Consider the following 27,962-nt stretch of genomic DNA (forward strand, 5'->3'; position numbering starts at 1 on the left):
TGGGATCGGGCCCTGCGTTGAGCTCTGTGCTTGGTGAGGAGCCTGCTTCTCCCTCTCCCTCTGCCACTCCTCATGCTTATGTGCTCTCTCTCTCTGTCAAATAAATAAACAAATAACCTTATAGACAAATCTCACTAAATTAAGATTTGCTAGGGCAAAGGCCAGTGTGAATGAACATAAAATCTAACTGTAGGATTTTCCCTCGATGGTGGTTGCATTCTCCCAAACATAGAGCAATGAGCCAAATAGTCCCTACAAGACAGAGTTCCTTGGAGGTCTGCAAGGACAGAGTGTCACCGCAATGGGTGGTAAATGGAGACTTTAATTGCCAGAGAATGGTTTCTTCCCATTTTGATCCTGCATTCATCTTATCGCTACAACAGGCTCTTACCACACATTTGGTGAAATGGCACTATTTCCTGTGGGCAGTATTGATAACTGCAATGATACCAGTGAGTAATGTCATTCACGAGGGCTTCCTAGAATCTTCCTCACCAAATGCCCACACAACCCCAACAGGTGGGAATTACCCAGCCTTCATGGGCCAGGATATGGTCTCAGAAAGGTGAAGTGACCTCCCGAGGCTTGTAACCTAAGCGGCACAGAAGCTGGACTGACGGACTGATCTGTCTGACTTCACACCCCTCTGCTGGGTGGTTCTGGGGACCCTTGTGCTGGACCCCTCTCTGGACTCACAATATTGCTAAGTGGCGGCTCCAGGTGAGATTCACTGTGGTCACGGCCAGAGATAGTAATAGTCTGCCCTGGAGCCCCTGTGTGGGGAAGGGACGTGGACCTTGCCATTTGGGTTTGTGGGGAGCGTTGGTGCATGAAGGGGCTCCCAGACCTGCCCCCCCGGAGGGCTTTGCGATTTTGTCGGGGGACCTGTAATTGCCAGCACCCGGGTGCTTCCCTGCCAGCCCTGGGGTTTCCTGCCTCTGACTCAGCTTTGCCCCTTTGGTGCTATTAATGCCTCTTAACTGCAAAACATTTCCTATAAACTGGGCCTGACATTTTGAAAGTCTGAGATTGGTAATTGGGCCTCTGTTCTGCCAAGACTCAGGCTGTGCTGAGGCGCATTTCTCCTCAGCTTGATTATTTCTGCCCAAACCCCAGGCTCCTCCAGATTCTGGGGCCTGCCAAAAATTTATATCTGAGGTCACTCTAGGGCAGGCAGGCCCCTCTCAGAAACCAGAGCCTGCCAGAAAGGGCTGTTTCTGGAGCACTGCCCACACGTTAGTGAGGAGGGGCACGCACAGTAAGGGAATTCTTAAACCTGACGCTTCCAGCTGTGGTGTATGGACTTTGGCGGGGGGTGGGGGGGTAGGGTGGGCATGCGGATGGACTTCAGAAGGTTCCTGAATTTCTTGAAATTGTGTGCAAATTTTTTGGCGGAGAGGGTCTGAAGTTTTTATCAGGTTCTCAATAAAGCTAAGAACCCCAAAGAACTTAAGAATCACTAGTTTGAAAAATAAGGATTAGAGAATTGGGAACAGTTAGAGGCAACAGGGGTGTTGATTCCAGAGAAGAACATGAGGATGAAATGGATTTTAAGTAACTCTGAAGTTTTGTTTTTGTGATAAAATTGTTTCTTGTCAGTACCATTTCTTGAGATATACAACGAGGCCCACACTGATTCACTCAGCCCTTGGAATGGCCCTTTGAGGTAGGTATCACATCCTTAGTCTACAGATAAGGGAGCAGGGTCCCAGAGAGGTTAGGTGACTTGTCTAAGGTCACACAGCTGATAATGGTGACATCAGGATTTGAGTATGGTTTTATCAGCTTCCAGAAGACAAATAAGATGTGCAGTAGGAGAAGCTAATTAGGAGTGAGGATAAACTTTCTCTACATGGTTGGCTATGTGTTGAGATAGCGGTGAAGGGATTCTAAAGTTTCACTACTCCTAGAGATGTTCAAGTATTTCTTTCATTTTGTAGCATTCAGGACTTTTTACATTTTTTATTTATTTGTTTTTTTGTTTTGTTTTGTTTTGTTTTGTTTTGTTTTTAGAGAGGGAGAGAGAGGTGGGGGACAGGGAGAGGAAGGGAGAATCCCAACTTGGGGCTCCATCTCACCACCCTAAGATCGTGACCTGAGCTGAAATCAAGAGTTGGATGCTTAACTGACTGAGCCACCCAGGTGCCCCAAGACCTTTTTTTTTTTTTTAAAAGTACTGTTGTGTAACTTGCTTATTCAGGTCTTCCCAAGCCCCTGTCAGGTACCCAGGGTGGGTATTCGTTTCTGCACATTAGGGCGGCACGCACTTGCCAGTACTCTGTGACGGGTGAGCAGCAGCCCCGGGTTGTCTGGCTCTGTCTGCCGGGATTCTCAAACTCAGCCCCTCAACGCAGCTGCAAGGCCATGACTGGGTGGAGGTGGGCGGCTGGACCCGGGGACCCCTGGGAATTCCTCCTGGGAGAGCTCCACAAATGACAGCATGGTTGCTTTGGGGATTTCAGCCATCAGTGATGTCTGTTGTTTTGGGTTTTCCTCCAAAGGTCCTTTTCTTTCTGAAAGAAGAAAGAAAAAAACCAGAATTTCATGAAAAAGAAAAAAAAAAAAAGGAAAACATTTTTCGTTATATCCCAAGGTGTCATAAAAACAGGTACCTCAGACCCAACATTAGAGAGACACAGTGGGCCATGGGGGTAACCAGCAGGAGCAGACACAAGCTGAGCAGCAGCAGCAGCCGCTCTCAGCCGCCAAGGCCACAAACCACCCCCCTATACCCACTCTCACCCTGGGCTGGAAAATTGAATTCAGGTCTGGTTTGGAAGGTTCTAGGAGCTGGTAGGTGAGGTACGGTGTTTCCTAACAGCTGACTGTGTATGGCAAGGTGGAATTACTGTGTATGTGTGTGTGCACATGCAAGTGTGTGTGTCAACGAGCATGTGTGTGTGCATGAGCGTGTGTGTATGTGTGTGTGCACGAGCACTTGCATGCAGCAGGATGAAGGGTATGAGGCAGGTAGGGTGCAAAAGAGAAGGAGGCTCCTACTGCCAGGATCGTGGGGGTGCAGGGTGGGACCCAAGGGTGGCGGTGGGGGGTGCCCTCCCTCACTTGCCTTCCCTTGGGCCTGGGCTGGGAGAAGGGGGGTGGACATTCCCACTGAAAGGCCCTGGTGTCCATTTCTGGCCCATAACAGTCAGCCAACAGAATGATTACTTAAACATCCTTTTCCCTCCAGAAGGAACAGTGGGTGCGCAGAGTGGATATGGAGTGAGCATGTGCAGTGGCTTGGCCTTCAGCCTCTTGGGTGGGCGTGAGCACCCACACTCCCACGGATGAAAGCATTCCCACCAGTGGTCGTGTTCTGTAGCGTGGACTCTGCACCAGGACCGCTGGCTGAAGATGGGCCGCATGGGGAACGCTCAAGCAGAAGTGAAGGAGACGGTGAGAATTACTTGCTTCATGGCCATCTTGATCAAAGCAGCAAGCTGCATGTAGCTAATCCAAATTCCGTTAGAGTGCTTTGAGCGTCTGCAGTACTTCAGGAACCGATATGAAAGAGAACATGCATTTCATTCCAGCTTTCCATTTGTTGGGAATAAATAATATTCATGAAGGTTTTGTTTGCAGAGCTCGAGAATAGCAGCCTGAAACCTTCTTTCCTATCTTGTTTAGAAACAGAATGTGAACAATTTTTAAAAAATGAGCCAGTTTAATTTTTAAAGTGCAAAATCCCATCATTTCCAGCATCAGGTCATCAAAGCAGGTTTCGATGCCATAATAGCTTAGGTAACATTAAATCTGCATTTAATACACAGGCCCCAAACCAAACATGTGAGACTGGGTGTTTTAAAAATTCCCAAAGGGACTCCTAAGTCATCTGCTGTGAAAAAAAAAAAAAAAAAAGAGTCTATCCTTTGGTGCCTTGCAGGCCACTCTGTGAGCAAGTTCCTCAGCCCTGCTGCCTCAGATTGCCCATCTGTGACAACAGGGCTCTAGGAGGTAAATGAGTGTATACATAAGGTGGCGGCTTAATAGATGGGATCTTCCCAGGGGGCAACATTTATTAGGTCTGGGCTCAAGTGTCTTCCTTGAAACCAATTTAGTTGCTTTTCCCCGCCCACCCCTGGGTGCCCAGCTGCCCGCTGCCGTATTATGCTGTGTTTATTGCATTCATGCCCTCGCGGGGGTCTGACGCAATCTCATCAGGCATTTGTTTCACTGTCTGCTCCTTTAACGGAATGTGAGGTCTAGGGGGTGGGCAGGGAGCTCTTCTGCTGTTTTCTGCACCATTTCTTCTCCTCTGTTTAAACTAGCCTGAAATGTGATATATGCTCAATACATATTTGTTGAATGAACGTGGAATGATTTTCTTTTTTTAAAGATTTTATTTATTTGAGAGAGAGAAAGCGTGAGCAAGCATGAGTGGAGGGTGAGGCAGAGGCGGAAGGGGAGGGAGAGAGTCCCTAGCAGACTGCAAGCTGAGCATGGAGCCTGACGTAGGGCTTGATCCCACCACCCATAAAAATCACAATCTGAGCTGAAACCAAGAGTCAGATGCTTTACAGACTGAACTACCCGGGTGCCTCTGGAATGACTTTCTAACTCTTTTCCTTCCTTCGTAACTGGCTGTGATAGTCACCCCATCTCTCTATGTCTTAGTTTCTTCATTTGTCACAGAAGCAAATTGGTCTACACAGGCACTTGGCAAACTTCACTGCCTGATCTGGCCCACTGTTTGTTTTTGTGAATAAAGGTTTATTGGAACACAGCTGTGCTCCTTTGTTTACATTATGGGGCCACAAGAGAAGAGATGAGGAGTGGTAGAGACAGTGTTGTTGGCAAGCCTGGATAGTTACTACCTGCCCCTTCGTAGAACAAGTTTACCCTTTCTGGTTTAGCTGAACCGTGAGACCATTATACTCCTGATACTCTTTAACTTCTGTGAAACACCCACACTATGTTCATGGCCCTCCTTGATAACAAATAGCTGATGGATTTTCTGGAGCTTCTTTAAAGTTTCATATTAGGCCATAAATTGACTTTGTGCAGCTTATACTAATGGTTCAGTCATTTCTCCCTTACTTTCCAGTCTTCTCCCCAAAAGGATTTAAGCCCTGCATAGGATAATTGCTATCACCTTGAGATTTGTCGTAACTTTTTCTTGTCACCCCTGACTTCAAGTCTGGGATGGAATCGCCTTAATCCCGCACTTACAGCATGCTTGACTTTGGAATCGATCAGTGTTTCTAGCTGGCGTTGCCCCAACCTCAATGTCACATAACATCAGCTGAGATCTGGGGGGGTGGAGCCAGAGGGCAGCAGGTTCCTTATTTCTCTGAGAAGTCTCTTCTCTTTTTAAGCTCCCTGCCCACACAGTTCCACAGAGGACCGTTTCAGAAGTGAGGCAATGTGGTATAATTGAAAGAACATAGGGTTGGCTTCAGAGAGATCGTGGCTCATGTTCTATATCTGCCTATCTGCCATTTACCAGTTACATGACTATGGACTAGTAACATAATCTTTCTCCAGCTCCATTTCCTCCTCTGGGAAGTGGAGGTGGATTGATGAGCACCTCATACAGGAGGCTGAATAATAGTGGTCATCCTATAAATGCTACTTGAGCACCTGTCATATACTGGACATTATCCTGGGTCCTGGGGTCACAGGAATAAAACAGATAGCGGCCCTGCTCTCACAGACCTTAGTTCTTTTGGAGGGAGGTAGACAAAATAACCAAACAAGTGTTTCCTGTAATGATGAATGCAATGAAGAAAAATAATGCAAGGGAAAGGGAGAGACAGCTACAGAAGGCTGCCGTTATATTTAACAAGATATTCAGGGAAGTTTCCTTTAAGGGAGTGACTTTGGAGTGAAACCCGAGGGGAGTGAGGGAGAGAGTCCCAGGCTTATCTGGGGGAATAATATTCTGAGTCAAAGAGGCAGTGTGTGCAAGAGCTTGAAGCAAAAGCTTGCTGTTTGAAGAAGAGCACGTGGGTCAGGGTGTCTGGGACTGAGGGAGGGAGGAAGGGAGGGTGCTCAGACATGAGGTTGAAGAAGCATCCTGGGCTTGGATCCTTCAAAGCCTTGCAGGGCCACGTAGAGGACATGAGGTTCTATTCTTGAGGTGGCAGGAAGCCTACAGGAGGTTTTGAGCAGGACTGTGAAATCAACTGACTTATTTTTTTAAGATTATATTCATTTATTCATGAGAGACACGCAGAGAGAGGCAGAGGCAGGCAGAGGGAGAAGCAGGCTCCCAGGACACTGGAATCAGGTCCTGAGCCAAAGGCTGATGCTTAACCACTGAGCCACCCAGATGCCCCAACTGACTTATATTTTAAAACAGTTCTAGAGTAAGCTGCAAACCGTAAGTGCTTCTTAAGCTCATAGCAGCCCCACAGGAAGTGATGTACAGGCCCCATGGTACCCAAGCCCCTGGAGAGGGGATTACCTGTAGCTGGAGCAAGACAGCGCAGGGTTAGTTGGGGAAGCTGTGTGATTGCTGAAGGGCGATGGGGGAGCACCTTCCCCTTGGATCACTGGCAGCTTGGGGCCCAAAGCAGGGGGAGCCATCCTGCCATCCTCACCTGGGCCTGGGCCTGGGCCTGGGCTCGGCCGCCCCGCAGACGCTGCACGCTCATCCTCCTCCTCAGCCTTTGGCTGCAAGTAGAGGCACTTAGGTGGGGCAGGACCGTTTGCCACGTTGGAAACTGGGCCATAAAACATGGGAGATGATTACAAGTGCTTTAGAAAGACCAAACGTCATTCAGCCTCCCAGATCTGCTGTCTGGGAAGCCTTCCCCGGCCGCTGGGAGGCGCAGGGCCGCGTAGGCCAGTGGGAGCCCGCTGGCTGGGAGGGGAGTTCTGAAGGCAGGGCTGAGGTGACACCAGAGCAGATTGTGAGATTAAACCCGGTTTGGCAGTTTAAACACTCAGGACCCAGAGTGGGGACCAGCTGCCTTCAGTGACACCGGCTCTCAAGGAGAGCCGGGGCTGGGGTGACACTGTGCTTTAAAACTCCCTGGTCACAAGCTCCCCCTGAGGGACCAGGGTCCTGTAGGGTCAGCCCTGTCAGCTCGGGTCCAGACGCCCCCCACCCCTGGCCCTGCTCTGGAGTACCTGCCCAGCCCCTCACCTCCCTCCTGTAGGTGTTGTTTCGACATTTGACTCTGTGCCAGCCACACTCTGCCCTGTTTCCTGCCCCAGCATCCCCAGGCCAGTGGCTGGGGGGGATTCCAGAAAGGTGATATCATCCTGGTTTGTCTGGACCAAAGGGTTTCCCAAGATGTGGGGCTTTCAGTGCCAAAACTGGGCAAGTCCCAGGCAAACCAGGGCAAGCTGATCACTCTAAAATTCTCATGGAGTGTTTTTTTTTAAGAGTTTATTTATTTATTCATGGGAGACATAGAGAGAGAGAGAGAGAGAGAGAGAGAGAGACAGAGACACAGGCAGGGGAGAAGCAGGCTCCATGCAGGGAGCCCGACACGGAACTCGACCCCAGGACCCCAGGGATCACGACCTGAGCTGAAGGCAGATGCTCAACCGCTGAGCCGCCCAGGTGTCCCTTGTGGAGAGTGTTTTTATAACCACTCTATTGAGAGTAACTACATGCCACCCATTGACCCATTTAAGGTGTAGAGTTCAGGGGTTTTTAGTACATTCACAGTGTGTAACCATCATTACAACCAATTTCAGAACATTTTCATCACTCCCAGACAAACCCCAGACCTGTTAGCAAGTAGTCCCTCATTTCTGCCTAATGAACCTCCACCCCCCTATACCCCCAGCCTTGTATTAATCTACTTTCTGTTCCTTTGAATTTGTCTAAACATTTCATGTAAATGAAGTAATACAATATGTGCCCTTTGAGTCTGGTTTCTTTCACTTAGTGTAATGTTTTCAAGGTTCATCCATGTTGTCACATGTGTCGATGTTTTGCTCCTTTTTAATTGCTGAATAATATTCCACTATGTGGATCGGCACATCTATTTGTCTATTTATCACACGTTGGGCATTGGGTTGTTCCTCCTTTTCAGTGATTAGGAATAATGCTGCTATGAACATCAACAGGCAAATATTTATGTGGACGTATGTTTTTATTCTTCTTTGGTAGGTATCTAGAAGTGGGATTGCTGGGTCATATAGCAGCTCCATTTAATCATGTGAAGAACTGTCAGACTGTTTTCCAAAGCATTTTGCATTCTCACATCAGTGTATGAGGGCTCCGATTTGTCCACATCCTCACGAACACATACTGTCTTTTTTTATTCCAGCCATCCCAGTGGGTGTGAAGAGTCTTCCATGGTTTTCATTTGGATTTTCCAGATAGCTAATAATTGGGTACTGTGTTTGATTTCTGCTCCTATCTGAGCACTTGGCACATGGACTGGGGCAAAATTGATGCTTAACACATGATAGTTGAATTCTAAGTACTAGAATGAATCCCATCAGGCTCCCATTGGTAGAGGGAGCATGTGTCTATGGGCCAGAGTGGGTGGGTCTTCTGTGGGTTTAAGAAAACACCTAAAAAGTATCTATTGAGGGCCAGAATAGAGATGAAAGGGCTTTCTTCACTGGTGTGGGACACTGTTTTGCCATCCAGAGACAGTGCTTTGATGTCAGATTGATGGAGGTTCAAATCTCCCTGGTAAGGCCCCAGTCCTCAACTGTGGGTGGGAAAAGCAGCAAAATAGTGAGTTTTAAGGCTAAGGATCCAGAAAAGGGCTAGATCATGGAGGACCTCATGTGATATACTATGGTCCTATAGGTAGGGTAACAAAGTAGGTTTGCATTTTAGGTAAAGTCCTCCCCCGCCCCCAGCCCCAGCAGCAGGGAAAACGGATCACACCCAGAGGCAGCATGGCATGCAGGAAGGTGTTGCACAAATGCAGGTGATATGTGAGAAGGCTGCAGAGAAGCACTGAGAGAGGAGAGGGGGTCATGGGGTGGTGAGGACTTGGACACTTCTGGAAGGTGACTCAATACTTTAAGGGGCATGGACCTCTTTGTAAATCTGATGAGACACGAAGACATTTCCCCACAAATAAAGTGCACAGAATTTAGCACACAGTGTTCAAGGTGGCAAGAGCACACCTGGATTCCAGGACCGTCCTCATCTCAGCTTCGCCCAGCCATGCTGGTGGCTGTTGGCAAATCACTTTCCCTCTCTGAGCTTTGCTTTTCTTCTCTGAAAAGCCCCCAGACTGCACCAGATGGTCCACAACTTCCTCTCCTGTCTTGAGGGTTTTGCTGCTGAGAAGTACCTGGGCACATTCTCTGGGGTGATCTGGTCAGGCCTGGAAGACATCTTCCCCGGGGAGCACCCAGGGACACGAGTCAGCATGTGACCTGTGCCCGACGGTGTCAAGAGAGCGAGTGGTAAGAACTGCTTTGTTTGCTTTTTCGCTTTTTTATTGAATGTCTATGAAGGAAAAAAATGCACAAAATATATTTCCCACCTTATAAATAATGCATCCGACAGAGGTGGCCTGGAGGATTATCTCCTGCTGTCTGGCTTCGTGTTTGTTTATAACTATCTGAAGAGTTTGAATTATTTCAGAACCCAGATCGAAGCATTTGGCCGAAAAATTTGGTTTGGTTTATAGTCCTCATATCCCTCCCCAAGTAATTATTCTTTTTTTTTTTAATTTTTATTTATTTATAATAGTCACATAGAGAGAGAGAGAGAGGCAGAGACACAGGCAGAGGGAGAAGCAGGCTCCATGCACCAGGAGCCCGATGTGGGATTCGATCCCAGGTCTCCAGGATCGCACCCTGGGCCAAAGGCAGGCGCCAAACCACTGCGCCACCCAGGGATCCCCAAGTAATTATTCTTAATATGCTTTCCCCAGTTGCCCCTGCTGCTTGCTGCTGCATAGGTTGGGACGAGACAATCATTTCTGCCAAGGGCCGGGTGGAGTTCCAGGGAGGTCAAGGGGAAGGTGGAGACAGACCCCTCTAGGTCCCAGCTTTTGTTTGAGACTAACCAGGGTGATTGAAAACATGCTAGGCAAAGCACTTCGCTTTTTGGAGGTGTTCCCCACTGCAAAATGCAGGAGTAGACTAGCTCTTTAGAATTCCTTTAGCACTAACATTTTATAATACAAGGATCTTTGCTCCCAGCTTGTTTTTATTACTAAAAGACACTGGTTCTCCAAACTGATCATCATCCCATGCAAGGCTGGTTGGCTAAGAATCATCTGGGAGCTTATTAAAAATCCAAATTCCAGGCTTTAGGACCAGACCATTGATTCAAGTTTATGGGGTGTGGGATGGGACATGGGAAAATACATCCTTTTTAAAAAAAATTATTCATTTGCTAATTGAAAAATATCTGTTTTAAAATACATATGTTTATATATTTTTTGCTTTTGCCTTCACTAATTTACTAAGGTGATTCTAATGTAGATCCAGGTCTGGGACCCATGCTTTTAGGTAAACATTATTGTATTTCAGTTTAGTTTAATAAACATTGGTGAAGTATCTACTCTATGTGAGGTGTTTTGCTCAATAAGATGAAAAAGACAATTTCTGCTTTAGTTCTCAGTCTGGTAGTGGAAAAAGACAGATGAAAACTAATTCTGCTCTAATGTGAGAGATGCCTCTACCAGATGCAGAGGAGGGAGTCATGAAAATGGGTTGGAAATGACAAGACAGGAGACAGGGTTAGGATGTGGATGGATCCAGGCTCAGAAAGAGGACACTACTTGGTCATAGAACTCTCTGTGTTTTGATGTCTGGCTCCGGGTGGCAACAGATTTACCATTGCAACAATGACGCAATACTGTAGTCATTCCAATGAAAGTCAGAAATGACACAAGAGTCCCTGATGGGGTTTGGCATTGTTTTGGGCATTCTTGCTGAGAGACTGTGCTGGAGCTAGGATCAGGTGATGTAAATACAGAAAGAGGAAGTAAAATTGTTATTATGTACCAATGATCTGTTTGTGTACTAGAAAACTCTACAGATTAAGCTGAAAAAACTATGAAAAGTAGTATGACAATTTAGTAGCTGAAAATACAATAAAAAAAAAATGGACAGAGTGAGCAGACCAGTGGTTGCCTGGTAATGGGATGGAGGGCGGGGAGGGAGAGATTGCAAAAAGGCATGAGGAAATTTTGGGTATAACAGATATATTCATTGTCCTAATTGTAGTGATCATTTCATGAGTGTATACATTGGTCAAACATATTAAATTCTCACTTTATATATGGGTAGTTTATTCTCAATTATCTCTCAATATAGCAGTAAAAGCATGCAGCTCCTCTATATTGGTAAAATAAATTAGGAAATATAGAGAAAAATCCTGTTTGTTATAGCAACAAAACACATACAATATTTGGAACACCCATAATGAAAGAGTGAGGAGTTACATAAATGACAGTACAAAACTTTACTTAGAGTTTATAAAAAGAACTTGAATAAATGGAGAGGTATACTATGTTCCTGGATAGGTAGACTGTCCTAAAGATGCCATTCTTCCTAAATTGCCATGCAAATTTAAAACAAAGGGAATCAGAAGGGCAAAGAATTATTTTCTTCTGGGAGAGGTGGTGGGAGATGGGGGAAAAGACTGGAACTTGACCAAATGGGGCATCTGTGTGCATTCACTGCATCTTTCCCATATTCTGTTGCTTTGACACCTGGGGCCTCCCTGAGCTGAGCTGGGAGGGACCCCCCTCTCCCAGGGTTAACCAATTCCTAGAAATTGCCTGCGAGTCTTTTTCAAACGCAAACCAGCCAATCCAGAGCCCACAGCCCCAGTCCCCTCTTTTATTATACGTGGGCTTCTATCTCTCTGACCTAATCACCCAGCGCCAGGTATTGGACAACTAGACAGAGGCCTGCTGAAATTATTAAAACTGGCCAATGTGAAGTGTTGCTTCCCAGGGAAGTGACAATAAAGTCTCGTACCCTTGGTTTCCTCCCTGCTCTCCCCACCCCTGCCCTGCCCCTGTTTCTGACTGACTGACCCCAGTGTTTCCCTGGGCCCTCTGTGCTGTGGCATGACCCTTCAACTTGGGATCTCTGAATAGAACAAAACATATTTTCAGGGGCAGTTGTTTCCTAATCTGTTGGACTTAACTATACCTTAATAATAACTAAACTCATATAAACAGCCTGGTGGGCAGAATCCTTTTTTTTTTAAATAATAAATTTATTTTTTATTGGTGTTCAATTTGCCAACATACAGAATAACACCCAGTGTTCATCCTGTCAAGTGCCCCCCTCAGTGCCCATCACCCATTCACCCCCAACCCCTGCCCTCCTCCCCTTCCACCACCCCATGGGCAGAATTCTTAAGAGAGGCCCATCACAACCCTGGCCCTGGTTAACGCCAATCAAACACTAACCTAGCTACTGCTGTGAAGGGACTTCACAAGATGTAAATAAAATCCAAGACAGCTGGCCTTAAAACACAGAGATTATTTGAGTGGCCTGACCCAATCAGGGGATCCCTTTAAAAACAGAGTTTTCTCTGGCCGGTGACAGGAGAGGAAGTTATAGAGAGGTGTTTCTACTGGCTTCAAGAAGAAGCAGCCAGCTGCTGTGCTGCAAGTGGCTGTGGGCACCACATGCCATAGAACCAGTGAGCCTGGAAGAAGACCCCAGCCTCAGATGAGAACTGCAGCTCCACCAGCACCATGATTTCAGCCTCCAACGCCTGAGTGGAGGGTTCAGCTAAGCTGTACCCCAGATTCCCAATCCATGGCCCTATGATATGATAAATGTGTGTTGCCTTAGAGCCACTCTAGAGTTTGTGGCAATTCATTGTGGTGGCACAGAATGGTGGTTCAGAGAATGTCCTCTGGAGCCAGCCTGGGTTCAAATATCGGCTCTGCTGACCTTGAAGTAGTTACTTATACCTTAGCTTGCTCATCTGGAAAGTGGGAATAAATACAGTACCCGCCCCAGGGGTTAGTTGCTTGGAGTGTACCACTAATCTTGAGCAGGTCACCTGCAACTGCCACATAGCCTCCATCTGCCTGCACACTGAAGCCCAATATTTAAGTGACTTCTTACCCATTTATAAGCACAGAGTAAGTGCTCTATAATTGTTTGCCATTTTCATGCCTCTAAATTTAGATAGAAGAACAATCAGTTGAAAATGACCAAGAATAAACAGTGTAAAATAAGGTTAATGAGATGGCTGGCTCTATCAAATATTAAAGACCAAAATCAAAACCAAAAGCAAAACCACAACAACAAACTCCTGAAGCTGTAATAATTAAATCAGGGTGGTAATGGCTCAAGAATAGACCATTGTTCAGTAGAATCCATAACCAGATACATACAATGTATACACATGTATCATCCACTTAACAAATATTTCTTGAGTGGGTGTTGCTCTACACACCGGTATGGCAGGAACACAAACAAAACAAAATCCCAGCAGATGAAGTCCCTGTTCCCAAGTATCTTTTACTTAAATAGATGGAGCCAGAAGATAAACAATTATGTAAGGTTACGTGGGGGATAAATGCCATGAAGAAAACTAGTCAGAAAAAGAGAGACAAGGAGGGATGGAGAGTGTTTAGGTGGGGGGATGGGAGGCCTCTTGATCAGTGAGGAAGAAGTCAGTCAACTATGGGGCATGGGTGTCTAGGCAGAAGGAGGCTCTGTGGCAGGTGCAGGTGACCTGCTTGAGATTCATACATTCCAAGCAGAATGAGAGAAGTAGGCAAACAGCAAATATGAGGCAAAAAAAAGGTTTCTGTGTGAATTTTTAACCAGAAGGTTGCTAGATAAAGATACAAGACAGCAGTTAAATTTTAATTTCAGAAACACAGTGAATAATTGTTTAGTTTAAGCAGGTCCCGTGCAGATATTTGGGACATTCTTATACTAAAACTTGATTCATTATGTCTCCAGTTCAATTTTAACTGGATGTCCTGATTTTGTTGTTGTTGTTGTTTGCTAAATTTGGGAACCTTAAAGGAGAAAAGATGGTCATGACATAGTGTTACATTTAAAAATCACTATGATGGACTTCATATCTGTGTCTCCCTCCCCCTAAATTCACTTGTTGAAATCCTAGCACCCAATGCAATGCTATTAGGAGGCGAGGCTTTGGGGTGATTAGGTTCTGAGGGTGGAGCCCTCAGGAATGAGATTAGTTCCTTTATGCCTCAGAGAACCCCCGTGCCCCTCCTCCCATGTGAGAACATACCAAGATGACCAGAAGTGGGCTCTCACCTGACACTGAACCTGCCGGGCCTTGATCTTGGACTTTTAGCCTCTTGAACTGTGTTTCTATGGTATTTTTGTTATATCAACCCAAATGGACTGAGATAGTCATGACACAAAATTAGGTTTACAATACGATTTCAACCATATTAAAAATATATAGGAAAATGTCTGGGAAAGAATATACTAAAAACGTTAACCCCATTGCTCCTAGATAATTGCCTAATGGATCATATTTTAATTTTTCTTCTTTGTAGGTTTCAGTAATTTCCACATGCTCTAAAGTTTGTCTGATTTGTTCAAATCAGTGCCAAGTACCCTTGGCAGACAGGGAATGAATAACTGCTGATTATTGAATTATTGAATTTATTGTACTCGTGGTACTTTTAAATCAGGAAATCTTCAGTTCAAGTGCAGGAGGCAGAGCTCTAGATAAGTTCACTGTCTATGGGGCCCAGAAAGAGGGGGCAAAGAGTTCCAAGGGGGAGCCCTGGGTGCCGACTGCCACGGTCATCCCAGGGGAGGCTGGGCACCTCCCCAAGGCTTACATGCAGTAGCGGCAGATTTGTGAGGTTTGGGTGGACGGTACAGTTCGGGGAATGCAGACCTTGTGGGACCGTGAGAGGCAGGAACAGATGACTGAAACCCCTGAGAGGTGTGGCAAGATCCCTAAAGCTGGGTGGGTCCCCTGGATTTTGTACAGCTCTGCTTGAGCCTTCAGCAATGGTTGAAGACAGGCTGCTGAGACATTGCACTCTCCCTTGCCCCTGCAGTAGATCTTCGGGGGGAAATGGGCCATTTCCACTCTTCTAAAAGCATCCTAATGGATGCTGAGTTATTCCCTGAAAAGTGTTTGGCGTGAACAGACCAACCTCCTGGAGGCTCATAGTCTTACAGGCACCAGAGATTTGGAGTGTGTTACTAACAAGCATACTGCTTCCACAGACCATCCTCCTGTTGGGAACCACAAGCTTCCAGAATTCCAGACTTCAGTGTCTGTGTGTTCTGCCCATGGAAGAAAACAAACAAACAAAAGATGGAGAAGCAAGGGAGGTAGAGCAGGAGTGAAATCCTCACTCAGGTCCCACCCGGGGGCTCCGCAGGAGAAAAGCCCCAGGCAATTACTGACCAGTGCAACAGTGTTAATGGGGCTTTTGTGCCCTGTTTGTGTGGCTGTCTTCTGCTCTAGATGGCTCCTCACTCGGCTCAAATCCCCAGGCCAGTCCAGTGCCTGGTGCTAGCAAGCCAGGCGGATATATGTTTATTGATCCCAACGGAGCTCTTCAGTTCAGTTCTGTCACCAGACAAATGCAAACAAAGCTTAAAAATCTCTCCTTAAAAAATGAAATCTGCACAGCAGGGCCAAAGGTCACCAGCACCAGTAGAACAGAACCCCCTTTGCCCAGCCTGGGTCTTTGGGGTAAACTCATTGCAACTTCCAGACGATGACCGGGCTTGGGAGTCCCTGGGTGCCAAACGTGACGTGCCGGGGAAGAAGGTCTGGCTGGTGAATTGGTCAAGGCCTCCCAGAGGCTCATGTTTTCTGCAAAGAACAGAGACTGAAGTCAGCTCTAGGGTCTCCCAACTCAAAGGCCCTCATTCTGGTCTGTCCCTTTCTGCTTTAGTGATGGGTCCCTGCCAGGAGAACCATGTGGGGGAGCACCTGTGGACCCAGAGGGTGGGAGGAGGTCCACCATGAGAAAGCCACCCACAATCACTTCCATCTGCCTTGCTCTGTTCATCATTGACCCAGGCATGCTCTCACAGAGTTGCTCGTGTGGCAAATGCTTATTTTATCTTATTTTTAAAATATTTTATTTATTTATTTATTTATTTATTTATTTATTCATTCATTCATTCATTCATTCATTCATTCATGAGAGACACAAAGAGAGAGGCTGAAACATAGGCAGAGGGAGAAGCAGGCTCCTTGCGGGGACCCCCATGTGGAACTTGATCCCAGGACCCCGGGATCATGTCTTGAGCCGAAGGGAGATGCTCAACCATTCAACCACTGAGCCACTCGGCAAGTGTTTATTAAACACTCATCTGAGCCAGGAGCTCAGCTGGATACTGGGGCACAGCAAAGAGGTGACGTCCCCCTGGGGCTCAGCTTGCCGATCCAGGCTGCCTGCCTATTTGCCCTCACCTCACAGCCTGCCCCCACCCCCTATATTCACCAGGTGCAACCCCACTCACCCTCTGACTCTTCCTCCAGCTTGCCAAGCCCAGGCCTATTTCAGGGCTTTTGTGTTTGCTTTTGCTTCTCCCCAGGGCTTTACAAGACTGGCTGCTTCTCCTCATACAGCTCAAAGGTACCTCCCTACCACCTTAGACAGGTGACTGTGGTCATCCTTGGATGCCCTGATTACTCTGAACTCACTTTATAGTATTTGCTTAGCACTGTATTGTTTGCTTCCCTCCCTCTGGACCTCAGCTCCGAGAGAGCAGGGCCCCTTCTGCTTTGCTTACTGTTTCTGCTTGGTGTGTGGAACAGGGCTTGGCAGACAGTGGGTGCTCAGGAAGCACTGACGGAGCCAATCTCTGGCTGGACTTTCCTGACCTCACCTGGTCTCTACAGGTGCTTTGATCACCGGGAGGGAGAAACATTTTATCCTTAGCTTGGCCTACACGAGCGGACCCATTTGAAAAAAATTATGAAGCAAAGATGGAAAACTGAGTATATTTGAAAAGCTGACAAATTAATCAAATATATATCCCAAGGTGACCTAAAGCCTCATGGGCTTGGCTGACACCCATGCTGGCTGATCCTGCTTGGAGGGGGTGTTAGGTTCTGCTCGCTGCTAGATTTGGAGGGACCGGCAGGTGCCAATCTGGGTAAGGACCTAGGATGTGCTTCCCGGCCCTGGGCTGCCACATGGACTCCGTAGTGTCCTGGCCTCTCTGGCAGACCCAGGCTTTTGCTCTGGGGACAGTAGCTTTACAGAAACAAGTCTAGGGCTCCCGGCTGTCCTGCCCGAATGGCAGACATGTCCATTGCTTATTCTGGATGAGTCTCTCACTCTGTTCTCCCTGTCTGCAGGATGTCCACTCTCTGGGTCAATGGATGACTTTTTCTGCTTTTCGTTTGGATGAAGTCTGACTTCTTTCCCTACCTGGTCTGAGTTGGTGTTTGGCCCTGCAGCAGTTGGGTCTCGTGGCCCTGAAATGAAAGACATCCATTCCTCATGCGGTTTTCAAAGATCCTGAGAAAGTGGAGGGGGCTCTTGCCCTTGGTCATGGCAGAGACAGAAGCCCGGGCCTCCTGGGGCAGAAACAGCTTGGGAACGTCCCACGGCAGGTAGGAGAGAGGCCAGGCTTGTCTGCTTGTCTGTCCAGGCTCTCCAGTGCCCCTCTGCCATTGCGAGTAATGAGCACGCTTCTCAGGCTGGTCCACCAGTCCCCAGGCTGTCAGGGTCCTCAGGAAGCAAAGGGCACAGGGGGTTGAACCTCAGTTGAGGCAGGTGCTGCGAGTGACAGGCTGGGGCAGCATAAGGAGCATCTAACCCCAGCGCCCCACTCCCTCCTTTCCTCGTGAGCTGGGGCAGGAGTGGTGTGGTCGTCTTTGTCTTAATGGAATGGGGCACATCCATGAGATGGAGAAGCGATGTGTGACTATTGGTATAGCTCCTGGCCCAACGATGCCCATGTGCATTTCGGGAAGAAGGGGCCTTGAGAGAATGTCTGACTCACTTCCTTGGTTATCTATCATCATTAGGGCTCACATTCTAAGTCCCCACTCTCTTCCCTGAGACAGTGAGCATCCCACTTCCGCCCACCACCTGCCAGTGAAAGGTTCAAGCCCCATAAGCATTCTCCTACGGTCCACTCTCCTAGACGTGCCGGGTATTTTTACCTCTCTCAGTTCTCATGAAGACACTCCCTGGAGTTGGTATTTTAAGGAACATTTTGCAGGGAAAGGCGTGGAGGCTCCTAGATGTCTCTAATGGGCATGAAGAGTGTGGGGCACCTCGAGACGACCTGGAGGGCTCCACAGAGGACAGACACCTGCCTGGATTTTCATGGATGAGTTGAAGGTCCCTGGATAGATAAGAGGGCAAGGGTATTACAGGCAGAGGGAAAGCCCTCCCAATAGCTTCAGAGTGAGAAACATCCTCTTGTGCTGGGAAAAAAATGCTCAATTATAGCTGCAGTTGAGAAAAATCAGGATGGCCCTTATGCACTGGGCTGGGACTTTGTCCTGGGGCAATGCTGAGTGTGTGTGTGTGTGTGTGTGTGTGTGCATGTGTGTGTGTGACATGTCCGTGTCTGCCTGTACATGTGTGTGTGTGCATGTGTGTGTAAAGGCGTTTACTCTGAGCAGAATCACTGATGGTTTCTGGATTTGATCATCTCTGTGATAAGAGGCAGATAATGCAGGGGCCGTGGGGCTGGTGGTAGACAGACCAGCTGGGAGGTCATCACAGCGCCCAGTAATATTTACTGATGTTTCCTAGTGTTTATTCTATGCCAGGCATGGTGCTGGGCACTCTGCAAAGGAGTCAGCTCAGAAACCTTGCAAAAGCCTGTGAGGTGGGTATTACTATTTTTCTCGTGGTACCTACAAGGAAACCGAAATTTTGAACAAAGAGGTAACTTGAGCAAGGTCACATAGCCGCCAGCATAAACTGGGATCTGAACATGGCTCTCTCCCCCCAGATTCCAAACCCTTGGCTGACAAGGGCCTATGTTTGGGCAGATTGAAAGTAGAGGAAGAGTCTGAGAATGATTTAGGAGTTAAAACCTGTGAATTTGGCAAGTGGATGCATTCAGGAAGTGAGTGAGGGAGAGAAGCTTCTGGAGTCTGAAGAAAGAAAAGATTTTATGGAACCGGCATTAGTTTTTTGACGTCAGATTCAGCTGGTGCAATGGAGCTGGATCCTGACCACTCACCAACACATGGACTGGCCCTCCATGTTTCCTTCACCACTGGTCAGCCATCCATCTGTGCTCTCCCCGGCGAGAAAAAGGTTGACCAAACAGGACTCTAGGTTGGTACTGACCCAGCCAACCTGCTGTCTTTGGACACGGTCATTCCATCGGTTCCTCGGCCCCTTGACTGCATTGTCATCTAAGTCCAACTTCAGGATCTGGGATTGTGAAGCCAAAGATACTGGCCTTTTTGGGTATTAATCTAACAATTCTATCAGAAAGGAAAACAAGGTATGTGAGGTGTGGCGGGTTTGGGATGGACCCATGCTGGGGATGTCAGCAGCTTCCCGAAGGCACAAAAGCCACCTGTTTAATAGGCAGATCTGGAGTTTATCCTGGGATGGACTTCGGGCACATCTTCCATCCCTTTAGAAAGATTGAGGCATTTGTTTCTTGCAATAACGTTCAACAAATTTCAGTTGAGTGCTTGCAATGTGGCAGGCATGTCTTTTGTCCCGTCCCTTATCCTTGGAGACTCTTGGAGGGATCCCAACAAGACGGGTTGAACACTCTGCATGTCATCCTCAAGCCATGGAATATAATTCTTCCTGGTCAAGAGGCATAATGTCATTTCAGCAATCTGCATGCTGCTCGGATTGGCAAATTCTCCTTATCGATGTTTGTTCTAGATATTCTAATCTGGGGACTTTTGTCCTTGACAGAAGATGGAGGCAGTGCAGGAACTGAAGAGTTCTGCTTTTGTTCATTTTACACCATTAGTACTAGGACAACAGGAGGGACCTGACAACAGATACTTTTTGAGAATTTTCCTCTGTGTGAGGTTTTGCTTGTCTGTCTGTTTCTAAGGCATCATTCCTATAATCCTCACAACACACCTGCAGCGAAAGAACTATTATCCCCATCTTATGGACCAGGAAACTGAGGTTCGGAGAGGTTAGGAAATTTGCCCAAGGTCATACAGCCAGTGCTTGAGAGGTGGATCTAGCCTTTCTCTGTTCTCATGAATCTGTTCCCAGAAAGGCCTTTTATGTCATCACTGGTGGCTCATGCTGGCTTCAGCCTTGCTAACATTATACCTGAGGGTTTGTGTCACTCCTTTGTATTCATTCTGTGCTACTGCATTTCTCCCACATTGGAGTCATTTGCAATCGGATTGTCAGAATTTCATTTTTGAAAGTCATCCCTCTAGAGCTGTCTTCCCAGAGTGTATGAAGTCATGGGACCAGCCTCTCTCCTGCAAAGGTTTTTGCAATCTGCCTCTGTAAAGTCTCAGGTTCATGTCAGACCATGCCCAGCTTTTCCCATCATGAATAGCATAACCTGTGAGATGACCTGGCTACTGTTGCTCAGGATTTTTCTCCCTGTTCTTTCACCAAACAGCTCACCCTCACTGGAGTGGAATTAGGTTCAAAATAAATGCTGTGCCCTGTCCTCAACCTCTGCTTTCTGAGAGGTTAAATTGCTGAGGGAAACCACGATTGTATTGAATGTTTTTCTGCTTTTTCCTGCAAGGATAGCTCCCACAATGAAACGTAGTAATAAATAGGATTAATTAAACAATTTAGACTGGGAAATGATATTTCTGTGAGTTTCTTTTCTTTCTTTCTTTCTTTCTTTCTTTCTTTCTTTCTTTCTTTCTTTCTTTCTTTCTTTCTTTTTTGGTGAGGAATTTTGATTTGTCTATACGACAGCTTGTGAGGGACTTACGTGGATCTCTATCTGTGCATGTTTCTGTAATACAGATCCGTGGGGGGTCTAAGAGGAACTACATTGGAGTATATTTTACTACATTGGAGCAATTTTACATAAAACAATATAGAGGGAAAAAATTAAAAAAAACAGTATAGAGGAGTCGTACGCACATTGGTTTTCGAGACAAACAGACATGGATTCCAGTGCTTTTTTTTTCCAGTGCTTTTTAAAGACTTGATTAGCTCTGAGACTTGCATAGATCCCTATAATCTCTAAGCTGTATTTTTCTTACCTGTAAAGTGATGGTATGGCATTTCGCAGAGTGCACGAGGACTAAGTAAAATAATGCAGGTAAAAGCTTCACAATGCATGGAGCATAGTAAAGAGCCCATTAACTTGGGATATTATTATTATTGTTATTATTATTATGGACAACTGCATCTGTTGTTACAGGAGACTATTTCAGTTTGCATTTTTGTGTGTGAATCAGAATGTGGAAATCTGACTACAAGCCTCTGGGATGTTTAAGGCTCATTGCTACTCTTTAACAGACATTCACAGATAGAGCACAGTGTGCCCTGAGGGCAGGGGGGGATAGGGGTGGAATCCTTCTACAGGAAGGGTCAGAAGAGCTGGAGCATCTATGCTGGAGAGGAGAGGTGACCTCAGAAGTGCAGGGTCAGAGCATGAGAGAGTCCCTCGGAAACTAGAAGGGTCTCAGTGGGAAGAAGATGGAGGGGTCCTGTGTGTGTTCTTCAAAGGACAGAAGGAAGATTTAATAGGTGAAGGCAGTTTTCCATTCAGAGAGAGAGAGAGAGAGAGAGAGAGAGAGGGAGAGAGAGAGCTCTGACATCCCAGGTGGCTGTGGGACAGGCTTATCCCCTGGGGAGTGCTCATATAGAGGCTGGGGCTCTCTCCCCTATGGAGAGGCCAAACCAGAAATATTGGAGGAGGTGCTTTCTGAGGCCATGTTTTCTTTTCTTCTTTCTTTCTTTCTTTCTTTCTTTCTTTCTTTCTTTCTTTCTTTCCTTTCTTTCTTCTTTCTTTCTTTTTTTTTAAAGATTTTATTTATTTATTCATGAGAGACACACAGAGAGAGGCAGAGACACAGGCAGAGGGAGAAGCAGGTGCCTCACGGGAGCCTGATTTGGGACTCGATCCCAGGACCCTGGGATCATGATCTGAGCCGAAGGCAGATGCTCAACCACTGAGCCACCCTGGTGCCCCTGAGGCTGTTTCCCTCTCAGGATTTCTGGGGAAAGAGCAGCAGCCTGTATATGGGTATTTCCTCAACTGAAACTCCAAGTTTGATTTCCAGGCAGCACAACATTTGTTTTTTAGAAAGAAAGAAAAAAAAAAAAAAAACTCAGGCAGCTCAGAGGTGACAAGGGTGACAGAGCTACAATTATCACCTGCTCCTCAGCACCTAGTGTATCGTGGGAAAGGTACTGACAGCTCTGAACTCTCTTTGTGTGGGGAGCTGAAGCCCCCAACCTCTGCTCAGAACATTTGACGCAGACAGACAGCTGGGGCCTGCGAGGGGGCGGGGTGGGGGTGGAGGGGGCTCTCACCTCCTCCCTCTCTCTCTCTTTCTGCTGTGGGAGGGGGCTGAGAGACCCTCCACGCGTTTCCATTCCTGGACAGATTTTTATAATACTCAGCTAGGTGGCACTTAAGAGTCTTCTCCGGGTGCCAGACCTTGCACAAGAGAAGAGGGTTATGAGCCTGAGATGAAGTGACCTCTGTCAGGGGGCAGGACGGAGGAGTGACCTCCAGAGGGCGCCAGAGGGATTCAATGTTAAGGTGCTGCTAAAAAAAACAAAACGAAAAACAAAACAAAACAAAACAAAAAAACCGAGGTCGTTCCTCTTGGATGAAGGAGGAAGGACTTGGGGCACAAAGACACCAGGTGAAAGCTGATTCTACCTGAAGCCAGTGTAACCCTCTAAGTTAATGATATTTGAATTTAAAAAGTGAATAAGCATAAATATACATATATATGTGTTATATAAATATGCCCTGATTCTGCTTATTTGGCACGTGACCTTGGACAGCTCATTTCACCATTTAGAGCTTCAGCTTCCTCATCTGTCAAATGGGGGTGGCAATACTTACCCCGAAGACTAGTTACAAAGACTAAAATAGATAAAGTAGGACTAAATGAGATGGTGCAGACCAGGGTGGGAGGGGCAGGGCAAAGAATCACTGCCAAGGACCTGGTGCCCAGGGGCGCAGCTCACCCATTGTCCTCACACTGACCTCACCCTGCCGCTCACATGTGTCCAAACACTCTCCACCCGAACACTGGTGCTCTTATCATAAAGAAGACTGAATTGAGGGAAAAGCATACCGGAATGCGTGGTAGACTCTGAGTCTGATGATTTCTTTAATCAACAGACACAAAGCACCAGCGCTCTCCTGCGGAGGTCTGTGGAGTGTTTGCTATGAGATGAGAGTCCTCAGAGGCCCCCCAAGGAAGGTTGGGAAGCCTGGAGGTAATGCGTGGAAAGCGCCTGCTCCCCAGAGGAGGAGGGCCTCCCTGGCCGGGGCAGGGCTCTGATTTCTCTCCTGCCAGGCTGCTGGGTGACAAAGAATGTAGCACACACCCACTGACAGGCCCCAGCAGGCTTGACTGAGCTCCTTGCAAAGTCTGGCATGTTTCCCTTTCCTTTTCTACAATACCAGCTCCAAACTAGGGCATTACTTGGGGAGGACTGCCAGTTCATCAGAACGTTTGCCACTTGGCCTCCATCGGCAATGAGGGCTCTTCTCAGCTATCCTATAGTACTGAGAGAAGGGGTAGAGGCTCAGAGACTTGCAGCTGGGAAAATGTGCAAACTCCCCAGAAGAAGGCTCCCAGCTGCCTCCCAAGTCCACCACCAGTAACGAAATGTTCCAGGCGTTCTCTGCAGTTCAGCTCTTTGGTCTGTAGAGCGGCGCCCTAGAGCTACTCTGTTAGGTTCCACTACCCACTATCCAGGGGGCCGGTTTCATCACAGCAGCAGCAACCAGGGCCACCCCACTTCCAGTGGCCACCCCCCTGGCTGCCCCATAGTTCTCTCTGTACTCATCCTGTAACTGGTGCTGTAGCCTCTTGCTCATCAGACTGCTCCCTAGATCAGTAGCCTTGCTATGACATCTGAGTGCTTGTTAGAAATGCAAAATCTCAGCCCTCCTCCCTCAGCAGGCATACGGAGTTAGAATCTGCATTTTAACAAGATCCCCAGAGAATATGTATGCACTTTAAGGTCTGAGAAACATACCTCTGCTCACCTATGGGCTTTCATCACTGCCCAGCTCCTTTCTGGTAAGGGTAACACTCAAGATGACTTCTGGGTACTCAGCGCCAGGGGCGGAGAACATGGCACAGAGAAATGGTCACAGGCATCTTGGCCTGAAGCCAGAGCCAACTAGCATCGCTGGGCCCTGACTGTGTGTCAGGCATGTGTAGGCACCGTCGACCTCCTCGTATTCCCTCTCCACAAGGCAGCGTGCTATACCCCATACATGGAGGAGCAAACTGAGGACCCAAGAGGCTCAGAACTAGCTCATCTCTCCAGAGCTATTAGAAAGGCAGGATGGACAAGGAGAGAAAGGGAATTCCAGCACGGAAACAACCAGTGCAGAGGCATAGAGGTGGGGGATCCTGTCTTCTGCATCACAGTTAAGAAGCACTGTCTGGGGCAGCCCTGGTGGCTCAGCGGTTTGGCCCTGCCTGCAGCCTGGGGTATGATCCTGGAGACCCGGGATCGAGTCCCACATCGGGCTCCCTGCATGGAGCCTGCTTCTCCCTCTGCCTGTGTCTCTGCCTCTCTCTCTATGTCTATGAATAAATAAATAAAATCCTTAAAAAAAAAAAAAAGAAGAAGAAGAAGAAGAAGCCCTGTCTGCACAGTGCTGGGCTGGGTATTGATTTGTTGGTTCATTCATTCACCCCACAGCTGCTTACTGGTACCTCCTATGCGCCATGCTGTGTGCTGGGCAAACCAGTTATCCATGTGGAGCAAGACAGACATAATCTCTGCATTCAAGGAGCTTTCTCCTGGAGAAGAAAGATTCACTAAAAATAATTTAATTATAATTAAAATAAGAGCCACAAAGGTTGGGGATCCCTGGGTGGCGCAGCGGTTTGGCGCCTGCCTTTGGCCCAGGGCGCGATCCTGAAGACCCGGGATCGAATCCCACGTCGGGCTCCCAGTGCATGGAGCCTGCTTCTCCCTCTGCCTGTGTCTCTGCCTCTCTCTCTCTCTCTCTCTCTCTCTCTCACTGTGTGCCTATCATTAAAAAAAAAAAAAAAAAAAAGAGCCACAAAGGTTCTTTTGTGTGTGTGTGTGTGTGTGTTTTAAAGGAATCTAGCTTAGTCTTGGAGGACAGGATACGGTCTATAAATCCGCAGGAGACACTCCTTCCCTGTAGGCTCCTCTCCTTTTCAGAACTCCCTAATTTGCTGTCTTTTTTCTGGGTAGGCCATTCATCTCCTTTTACCCATAAGCTGCAATCCTGGGTGCATACCCAGTGCCGCACACAAGGATGCTGGCAAAGGGAGCAGGGCAGGAGCCTACCCTGTGGGAGATGGGGGACAGAGCCCAGGATTCCCCTTGGGTCTCTGGATGGAGTGGGAGAGTGCTGAACACGACTCTGTTTTTCCTAACCTCACAAGTCCTGGAAGGCTGTAGTTTCATGCATTTTCAAGGCCAGGTGTCCTTGTGAGGAAGTTCCAGAGGAAGGCCACATCAAAGCAAGGCCGATCGTTCATTCTTCTCTTTGACAAAGTCTGCTCCATACTCAGGCACAGCTGTAGTTCTTCCCCATGTTTCTATTTTATGGCTGTGCTTTGATTTGAGGGCTCCAATTCTCTCCCTTGGGTTCTGGCAGCCTGCAAATAAGCCAGCAAATGGTTCCAGCAAATGACCTTGGCATATGGGGCAGCTGCAGTGACCAGCCAGGGGTTGCCAGGGAGGCTGTGTTGCTGTGCCAGGAGTCAGGAGCATGGGAGTTTCCATATCAGCCTGTTTCTGTTGCCTGTTGCTGCATGAAAAAAACGCCCCAAAATTATCAGAACAAGCAGTGGCTGAAATGAACAATGACTTATTTCTCAGAGTTCTGAGTGTTAACTGGGCTCAGCTGAGAGGTTCTTCTCTATTCTACAAGTTGTAGCTGAATCTCTCATGAGTCTGCATTCATCTGGGAGCTGAACAGAGCTGGAACATCCAAGATGACCTGTCATCCTTCATTTATGTGGTCTCTCATCTTTCAATAGTCTACTCCAAGCCTCTCTACATCATGGCAGGCAGCTTCCAAGAGGGGGTGTTCCAAGAGGACAAGCCCCAGTGTGCAAGCACTAATCCAGCCTCTGTTTGCATCATCTTTGCTAATATCCCATAGCCAAACCAAGTCACATGACCAAGTCCAGCATCACTGTGGGAGGGGATTGCACAAGGGGTAGCTACTGGGAAATGTGGCATGGTGGTGACCACTGATGTCACAGTCTACCATGTGGCCGCTGGAAGTGCAGTTATCAGTAACTCTCAAGAAGGTCACATAGGGCTTGATCAGGCAAGTCTAGAAAATCAAAGAACAGCTCTGGGAGGTCCATGTAGCTTTAACATGTCCCATTCAATCAGTTATTGATAAGTAGACATTCCAGCTAGTACCAGGCACTGTGCCAGACAGTGAGCAAGCATACCAAGATGACCAAGACACCATCCCTGCTCTCAAGGAGCCCATAGATCATTGGCTACAGACAGACAGGTAGACAATTCTATAGTATGTGTGATCTGTACCTGAACTGAGTTTTGTCTTGTATCCTACGGAGTCAAAGAGAAGAGGAAGTTAAGTCAGATCGGAGTTTAGGGGAGGCAGAGAAGACTTCCCTAGGAAAGGAATATTTGAGCTGGATTTTGGGGCAACAGTGGAAGTTGGTTGGGTGGATTTGCAGTTAGACATTCCAAACTCAGGAGATAGTGTGTCAAGACATAGGGATGAGAGATGCCTTGATACCACCAGAAAAATGGGATGTGGTTGCTTATTCCACACATCTAGAAGGAAGGAATGAGCCAAGAAAACCTAGAACATGAAGGTTCATGTACTTTATCAAGCCCCAATCCTTTGAAACCAAGGGAGAGCATTAAAAAGACATCTTCTTTTTGTGTAACGGTGTTTAAATCATTTCCTGTAATAAACACATTTACTTGTGTAGGATATAATACAAAGGGGAAAACATTATTCTGGTGGCTATCCACTGAATAAGGACACTGGTGCCAAAATACAGTTATGATTCGATGGCAGCCTGTTGGGAGTCCAAGGCAGTTGGAATGTGGAGCAAGGGAGACATTGGAGAGGCGCTCAGGAAGTCACAAATGTGAGATTTGGTGTAGAGGCAGTAGGAGGGCTAAAGAGAAGGAAATAAGGATTAATGCCTCCTGCTTACCCCCGCACCCTCCGCACCCCGCCCCGTTCATGCATGTCTAGGGGGCACAGAGAGTGTAGTACAGGCCAGAGGAATTGCTTTGTAGTCTGTGTGCCCAGATAGGATGTGTCTCTGAAAGGAGGGACTTCTTGGGAGAGGACAGGGTTGATCTATATTAATACACCATCCACCTTTTAGTCAGGCACTCAGAAATAGATGTGGTCCAAACAGGTTGTGACTCTGAGTGGAGAACCGCTGGGTGTCCTAAGTTTCCCAGGTAGAAATACTGGGATTCTATTCTGGCTCAGGTGCTGGGTACATTCTAGCTCTGATTGTAGGCAAACCATCTACACTATGCCTCGGTCTCCTCATCTGTGGAAAGAAAGATACTTTATAGGGTTATTGTGAGAGTGATATGGGATGAGGCTTGCAGTGTCTTAGAAGGGCACTGGACATAGAAAGCACTGGATAAATGCAAGTGGAATAATTATCAACAGTTTTGGTCTATTTATGGAAAAGGTACAACTTACAAAGGTCAAAATTCAGAACGTATAAAATTATGTATACAAGGAAAAGTCTCTTTTTTCACCACTGCTCGCTTAGTAGCTAGAATTTCTCCTGGTGGTGACAAATGTAACTGGCTTCTGGGGCATTCTTTTAAGACAGCTTATATATGTCCAAGAAAACACATATACCCTCCATCTTTTTATTATGTAAGTGGAGATACACTTTATAACACTATATTGTACTTCTACACCCAATTTTTTGGCTACAATTTTTCATGAGTACAGAAGCACTTTCTTTAAAGCCTTTTCTGATGTCCTCT

The sequence above is a fragment of the Vulpes vulpes genome, chromosome 12, assembly GCF_048418805.1.
Source record: "Vulpes vulpes isolate BD-2025 chromosome 12, VulVul3, whole genome shotgun sequence".
Taxonomy (NCBI): Eukaryota; Metazoa; Chordata; class Mammalia; order Carnivora; family Canidae; genus Vulpes; species Vulpes vulpes.